The sequence below is a fragment of the Tenrec ecaudatus genome, chromosome 3, assembly GCF_050624435.1.
Source record: "Tenrec ecaudatus isolate mTenEca1 chromosome 3, mTenEca1.hap1, whole genome shotgun sequence".
In the NCBI taxonomy this organism is placed as follows: domain Eukaryota; kingdom Metazoa; phylum Chordata; class Mammalia; order Afrosoricida; family Tenrecidae; genus Tenrec; species Tenrec ecaudatus.
This window is the reverse complement of record NC_134532.1, coordinates 128,300,144-128,307,919: the sequence shown is the minus strand read 5'-3', so window position 1 is coordinate 128,307,919 and position 7,776 is coordinate 128,300,144.

Below are 7,776 nucleotides of genomic sequence, written 5' to 3'. Positions count from 1 at the left end.
GTCTCTCTTATGTGGATGCCTGTGTCTTTGTGTTGTGTTTTTCTCTTTTAAGACTTGATAAATGCTCTCTTTAAATTATATTTGAGAGCAGGGTATCTTTTGTATCCTAAAACATTGGCAGATCAATACATTATAATTACAGGGGGTGGAGGGCGCTGCAGAAGCAAGAATGGGACCATGATTGAGACTTAGTCTGAAAAGCATACAAGACTGGTACAGAGCCTTCTGACCATGCAGCAAGGGCATGGCTCACAATGACTATGCAACCCCAGTATGGCACCCTCCACCAAGAACACAGCCAGGCAATCCCCCAACAGAGACTGCCCCTTCCCTGGGCTGGTGAAGGGGGTGGAGGCAGTCTACTTTCCAATGCATTCTGCCTGAAGGCAAAACTGTTCACATCCCTGGTTAACCATTAAAAGGAATTCCAAGAAGGCCTGTTCCACATGGAGACTCCGCAATGGATTTGGGACTTTCACTGTTATCCATAGGTTTCTGCAAATTGGGCACTCAGAAATTAAGCTATAGCACAGTTCATAATTTCTGTAAGATGTTGCCATGAGTTACAAAACCCAAAGACTGGAGGGGGCGAGATAGAGTATTGCGAGGAGGAAAAGTAGCTGATGATATAGATGAAGGGGTGGTACAGAAGTTTGGAAAATTGAATATTTGGCATGTCTTTAATCTCTACCTAAAGGAACTAGCTTTATGCTTTATCCTTATAAAAGAAATTGTTTATTCTGGCTCCTTATATCCCACAAAACAACATGTTAGATTTATTTTCGTGATTTCAGCTCCAGTTTTATAGAATATCCCAGTTCAGTCTCCTAAGTTCATGTTTCAGTGCTTTCCATTCAACTTCCTAGTTTACCATGTATTGCCTGGGTCTTAAAAGGCATTTAACAGGTTATCAGGGGTCTCCACTCACCTGTCACCTGGAACTACAGAAGAAAAAGAAGAGTCAATAATGGGAAGAGGAAATGTAATGTGAGACTAATTGCCACCATTAACAATTACTCCCTTTGCCATGAAAGCACACGAACAGAGTGGTGTCTGGCTACCATTAATAAACATTTTCATCAATAATTCTCTAAGAGAATCCAGATCAAAAAAGGACCAAATTGCTGACCAGAATTTCAAATTCTCATGGGAACCAGTATTTCTGGAGTGGAAGCTGGGATGAAAATCTAAAATCATTGCCAAGAGATAATCATTTAAAGCTTAAGCCAAAAAATAAATAAAACAAAGCTTAAGCCAAAATCCCTGATATCATCTTCAGCAAAACAACAATTTATGTTGTGCAGTGAGCTAAAAGTACTTGTTACAGCTCTTCTATCTGCTGTTTTAGTAATTCTCACCAAATGATTGGGTGGGACCGTGTTAGGTGTCTGTATTAGTCTGGTTTGACCAGAGAAACAAATTAATAGGCACTCGTGTGGAAAAGAAATAGTTTTATATAAAAGAGCAATTGTATATTAAGAAAACATCCTAACCTCCTCCCTAGGGGATGGGCAACAGAAAAGTGGTGAAGGGAGACATTGGACAGTGTAAGATATGACAAAATAATAATTTATAAATTATCAAGGGTTCATGAGGGAGGGGAGGGAAGCCTTTCACAAGAGTGACTGTTCATTGGGAAAAAGGAAATAATCAAACTTTTGGGGGATTACTGGACTCTGGCTTGGAACTGACACTAATTCCAGGAGAGCCAAAGAGTTTCGAAGGTCCACCAGTCAGGGTGGGCGCTTATGGAGGTCAAGTTATCAATGGAGTTTTAGCTCAACTATGCCCGGACCCAGCCTGTGGTTATTTTCCCAGTTCCAGAATGCATCATTGGAATAGATATACTTAGTAACAGGCAGAATTCCCATATTGGATCCCTGAAATGTGGAATAAGGGCTATCATGGTAGGAAAGGCCAAGAGGACACCATTAGAACTCTCATTATCTAGGAAAATAGTGAACCAAAAGTAGTACCACATTCCTGGAGGGATTGCAGAGATCAGTGCCTCCATCAAAGCCTTGAAAGTTGCAGAGGTGGTGATTCCTACTACATCCCCATTTAACTCGCCTATTTGGCCTGTAAGGAAGAGAGATGGATCCTAGAGAATGACAGTGGATTATGGTAAACTTAACCAGGTGGTGACGCCAAATGCAGCTGTCGTTCCAGATGTGATTTCATTGCTTAAGCAAATTAATACTTCTCCTGGTACTTGGTTATGCAGCCATTGATCTGGCTAATGCCTTCTTCTCAATACCAGTCTCAAAGGACCACCAGAAGCAGTTTGCTTCAGCTGGAAAGGATAACAATACACTTTCACAACTCTCCCCCAGGGATACATCAACTCTTCTTCTCTGAGCCATAATTTAGTCTGAATAATTTGACAACAGATTGCCTGTCTATTCCACAAAATGTTACACTTTTCCACTATATTGATGACATTATGCTGATTGGACCCACTAAGGAGGATGTATCAAAGACTCTAGATTCATTGGTACAACATCTGCGTGCAAGAGTTGGGAAATTAATCCTACAAAGATTCAGGCATCCCCACCTCGGTAAAAATTTTAGGAGTCCAGTGGTGTGGGGCATGTCGAGATATTCCTACTAAAATGAAGGATACGCTATTTCATTTGGCACCCTCACCTCCAATGACTAAAAAGGAGGCACAATGCCTAGTGGGCCTCTTTGGATTTGGGAAGCAACATATCCCTCACTTGGGTGTTCTACTTCTATCTATTTATCAAGTGACATGAAAAGCCTCCAATTTTGAGTGGGGCCCAGAACAAGAAAAGGCTCTTCAACCAGGTTCAGGTGGCCGTGCAAGCTGCTTTGCCTCTGGGACCATATGATCCAGCTGACCCAATGGTGCTAGAGGTTTCAGTTGTAGATAAAGATGCAGAGTGGAGTCTTTGGCAAACCCCTATTGGTGAACCACAGCATAGACTGTAGGGATTTTGGAGTAAAGTCTTGCCATCCTCTGCAGACAACTACCTCCCCTACGAAAAATAGTTGTTGGCCTATTACTGAGCCTTGGTGGAGACTGAACACCTCACCATGGGCCACCAAGATACCATGAGGCCTGAACTACCTATCATGAACTGGGTAATGTCTGACCCACAGAATCATAAAGTTGGACGTGCGCAGCAACACTCCATTGTTAAATGGAAGTGGTATATACAAGATCGCGCCAAAGCAGGACCTGAAGGAACAAGTAAGCTGCATGAAGAAGTGGCCCAAATGCCCTCAGTCTCCACTCCTGTCACATTACCTTCTTTCTCCCAGTCTGCTCCTATGGCCTCCTTGGGAGTTCCTTACCATCCTTTAACTGAACACCAAAAAAGTCATGCTTGGTTTAGAGATGGCTCTACACAATATGCAGGTGCCACTCATAAATGGACAGCAGTAGCACTACAGCCCCTTTCTGGGATCTCCCTAAAGGACAGTGGTGAAGGGAAATATTCCCAATGGGCAGAATTTTGAGCAGTGCGCCTGGCCGTTCAGTTTGCCTGTTAGGAAAAATGGCCAGGTGTGAGACTGTATACTGATTCGTGGGCTGTAGCTAATGGCTTGGCCGGATGGTCAGGGAATTGGAAGGGCCATGACTGAAAAATGGGTGATAAGGAGGTGTGGGGAAGAGGTATGTGGATAGATCTCTGAATGGGCCAAGAAAGTAAAACTAATTGCATCTCACATGAACACTCACTAAAAGCTTACCTCTGAAGAGGAGGACTTTAACAATCAAGTGGATAAGATGACACGCACTATGGAGGCTAGTCCTCCTCTTTCCTCTGGCACTCCTGTTATCGCCTAATGGGTACATGAACAAAGTGGACATGGTGGCAGGGATGGAGGTTATACATGGGCACAGCAACATGGACTTCCACTCAACAAGGTTGACTTGGTCACTGCCATTGCTGAGTGCCCCATTTGCCAGCAGCAGAAACCAACATGAAGTCCAAGATATGGTACCATTCCTCGGGGCCACCAACCAGAAACTTGGTGGCAGGTTGATTACATAGGACCACTAGGGGGTGAAATGAGGAGCTGATTTCAGGGGCTTACGTGGAGAGCAAATGTTTTGAGAATGATGAGGGTAACGAATGTACAAATGTGCTTTATACAATTTATGTATCTTATCACAAGATAAGAGTTGTATGAGCTCCCAATAAAATGATTTAAAAAGAAAAGAAAGAAAACATCCCAACCTAGTCCAGATCAAGTCCATAAGTCCGATATGAGCCCATATGTCTGATACCAGTCTATAATTTCCTCTTTAGATTCACGCAGCCATGCAGTGATGCAGAATGCAGGAAGCTCACAGGCCAGTGGGTGGAAAGTCTTGTGGATCCAGTGGTAGTGGAAACATCTCAGAGCTGGTGGGTCTCCATGGGGCTCCTCCACCTCTAGGTCTCTGGTTGCCAGCAGCATGTCTTCGTGTTGCTTGTCAACAGGAACGTCTCCCAGGGAGAGGGGCAAAGAGAGTATCTAGCCTCCAGTGAGCTTCTTATCTCCTTCATGCTTCTGAATGAAGTCATCAAGCTGCAATCCGATTGACAGGCTAGACTCTACTCCTTCACAAGTTGACAGGAGATTATGTAACTGCCTCAGTCTTGTTAGGTGTTGTTCTTAGGCATTAGTTCTAGCTCATAATAATCCTGTGTACAACAGAACAAAAAATAGTACTGTCCTACACCATCCTCACAATTGTTTGGTTTGAGTTCATTGTCAGAAACATTGTGGCAATCTATATCACTAAGAGTTGTTTGAGGGTACAAAAAGGACTCCAATCTTGGACTGTGAAACATATAGCTCACAGTTAGAAACCACAGCAGCTCTTGGGAGAAAGACTGGATTTTCTACTCCCATAAACAGTTCCAGTCCCAGAAACCACAGAGGGGTAGCTATGAGTCAGCACTGAATCGATGGCAGTGAGCTTGGTTTTTTGGAAGAGAGACAAAGCCACAGACACAGCATTTGGATGAAGGAGGCTATTAGATGAGGCTAAAATGGCATCTGTGAATTCAAGTTGGGATGCTAACTAAATGAGGCATGGAACAAAGAAAACTGTCACAAATTCATGTTTGGTGGTAGATCGATGCATCATAGTTGAAGGTGAGAGTACAGACGCAGGATCAGGGCCATGATTGGGACACACAAATTATGCACATAAAGCATGTTAAATAGAAAAGCTTTTAAAATGGTATAGAGCCTTCTTGACCAAGGCAGACAGGGTGAGACTGATAGGACCTGACTCATGACTATGTAATCTCCTGTACTGTCCCCAAGTACACTTATGTCTGAAAATGGATTTTGTGCTGTCCCTGCCATCTACAGCCTCTTGCAAATCATGGTACTCAGAACAGCTGAAGTTAGCCATTCCAACGCACCATCCACCATGGGGACTGGTGGGGTCACGGGTTGGCAAGATGAGATGTTCTGCTCCCATAAAGATTTACAGCCTTGGAAAGCCAGAGGGGAAGCTCTACCATGTCTTTTAGGACTGCTGTGAGTCAGAATCGACTTGATGGCAGTGAGGGTTTTTTGTTTGTTTACTTTAGTCCCATGGTTCTCAACCTCTGGGTCATAACCCCTTTGGGGATCAAAAGACCCTTTCACAGGGGTCGCCTAATACATCCTGCATCTCAGATATTTACATTACGATTCATAACAGCAGCAAAATTACAGTTATGAAGTAGCAATGAAAATACTTTTATGGTTGGGGGTCACCACAACATAAGGAACTGTATTAAAGGGTCGCAGCATTAGGAAGATTGAGAACCAGCGCTTTAGTCTAATTTGCAAAGCATGGTGTACTTTTTCAGGTTCTGGTCTCTCCCAATAGTATGTCCAAAATACTTGAGATGAAGTGTCACCATCCTTGCTGCTAAAAAATATTCTGGATGCTGGATGTACTTCTTCCAAAATACATTTGTTTGTTCCGTAATACCATGGGATTTTCAATATTCTTCACCAACATTGTGATTCCAATGCTTAAATTATTTTGTGGTCTCCCTTATTCATTGTCCATATGAAGTGATTGAAAATACCATAGCTTAGATGCAGGGCAACAAAGCACTTAAAATTACCACCGTACCCCTCAACACGTTAAAGAGTAAAGAGGTCTAGTGCGGCAGATTGACCCAACACAGTTCATTCTTTGATTTCTTGATTGTTGCTTCTGTAGCATTGATTGTTGATACAAGCAAATTGAAATCCTTGATAAGTTCAATCTTCTCTCCATTGGCAATGATGCAGATTGGTTCGGTTGTGAGGTTTTTTGGTTTACGTTGAGTTGCAATCTCTAGGAAAAGTTCAGTCTTTGCTTTTCATCAGCAAATGCTTCAATTCTTTCTTGATTTCAGCAAGCAAGATGGTGCCATCTACATATTGAAGGTTGTTGATAAGCTGTCTCCAATCCTGATGCATGTTCTTCTTCATATAGTCTGGCTTCTCAAACTATTTTCTCAGCATGCAGATTGCATAAATATGGCGGAAGAATACAACCCTTATGCACACCTTTCCTGATTTTAAACCATGTAGTGTTCCCTTGTTCTGCCTCTTGCTTTAGCTGTGTGCTGGTTCTGCCTGAGTACAAAGACGTATTCTGGAATTGATATTCTTCTCAAAGTTTCCTATTGTTTATGATACGCACTATTGAATGTCTTTGCATAGTTAATAAAATACAAATTAATACCATTCTGTAATTTCTTGCTTTCAGCCAAGATTTATCTGATGTTAGCACCACATCTTATGAATTCAACTTGAATTTCTGGTAGCACTCTGTCCATATACTCTTGCAACTGTTGTTGAATGGTTATCAGCAAAATTTTACTTCGTGTGACATTAATGATATTGTCTCATAATTTCTGCATTTTGTAGAGCCACATTCTCTGAAATGGGCATACGCATAGAGCTCTTCCAGTTAAGTGTATTTCAAATTTCTTGGCATAGAGTAATGTTTGCTTCCAGTGCTTCATCTGCTTGTTGAAACATTTCACATGATAGTTTGTCGACTCCTGGAGGTTGGATTTTTGATAATGCAGCATGGATTCTTACTTCAACAAATTTGGTTCTTAGTCATAGACCCTTCTTTAAATTGTTGTATAACAAAAATTCTTTTTTTTTCAAGTAGTAATTAACATTCCAAGCTTTTATTGAATCCTTGGAAGCAGAAGTACATGTTTAGTAAAATTGATTATACTTAAATATGACCAACTCAAATAAAAATGGCTTCAGTCTTGCCCACAGGCCTTGCTCACAACTCACAGTAACATCATACACCTCTCACAACATCTAACACTATGACACAGACACAATAGACATTCAAAAAATATCCATTAACTGAATGAACGAGTGCAAAAATTTCTTTTTGGTGTAGTGATTATGCTTATTCCTTCCATCTTCTTCTGATGCTTCCTGCATTGGTTAATATTTCCCCCGTAGACTTCTTCAACATTACCACTCCAAATTTCAAATTTGCATTTAATTCTTTCAGCTTGAGATATGCTGAACATGTGTTTCCTTTTTGCTTTTTTATTCCAGGTCTTTGAACACTTCATTACTTCTCAAGCTGTCTTTTGAAATGTTCTGTTCTTCATCATCTCGTTCATTTGCTTCAGCTTCTCCATGTTGAAGAGCAAGGGTCACGATCTCCTGTGGCCTCCACTCTTGTCTTTTCATTATTTCCTCTTTTCTGATGCCAGTTCACTTTCCTCATGTACCATGTTCTTGATGCCATGCCACCGCTCAGCAGGTCTTCTGTCATTAATTTCC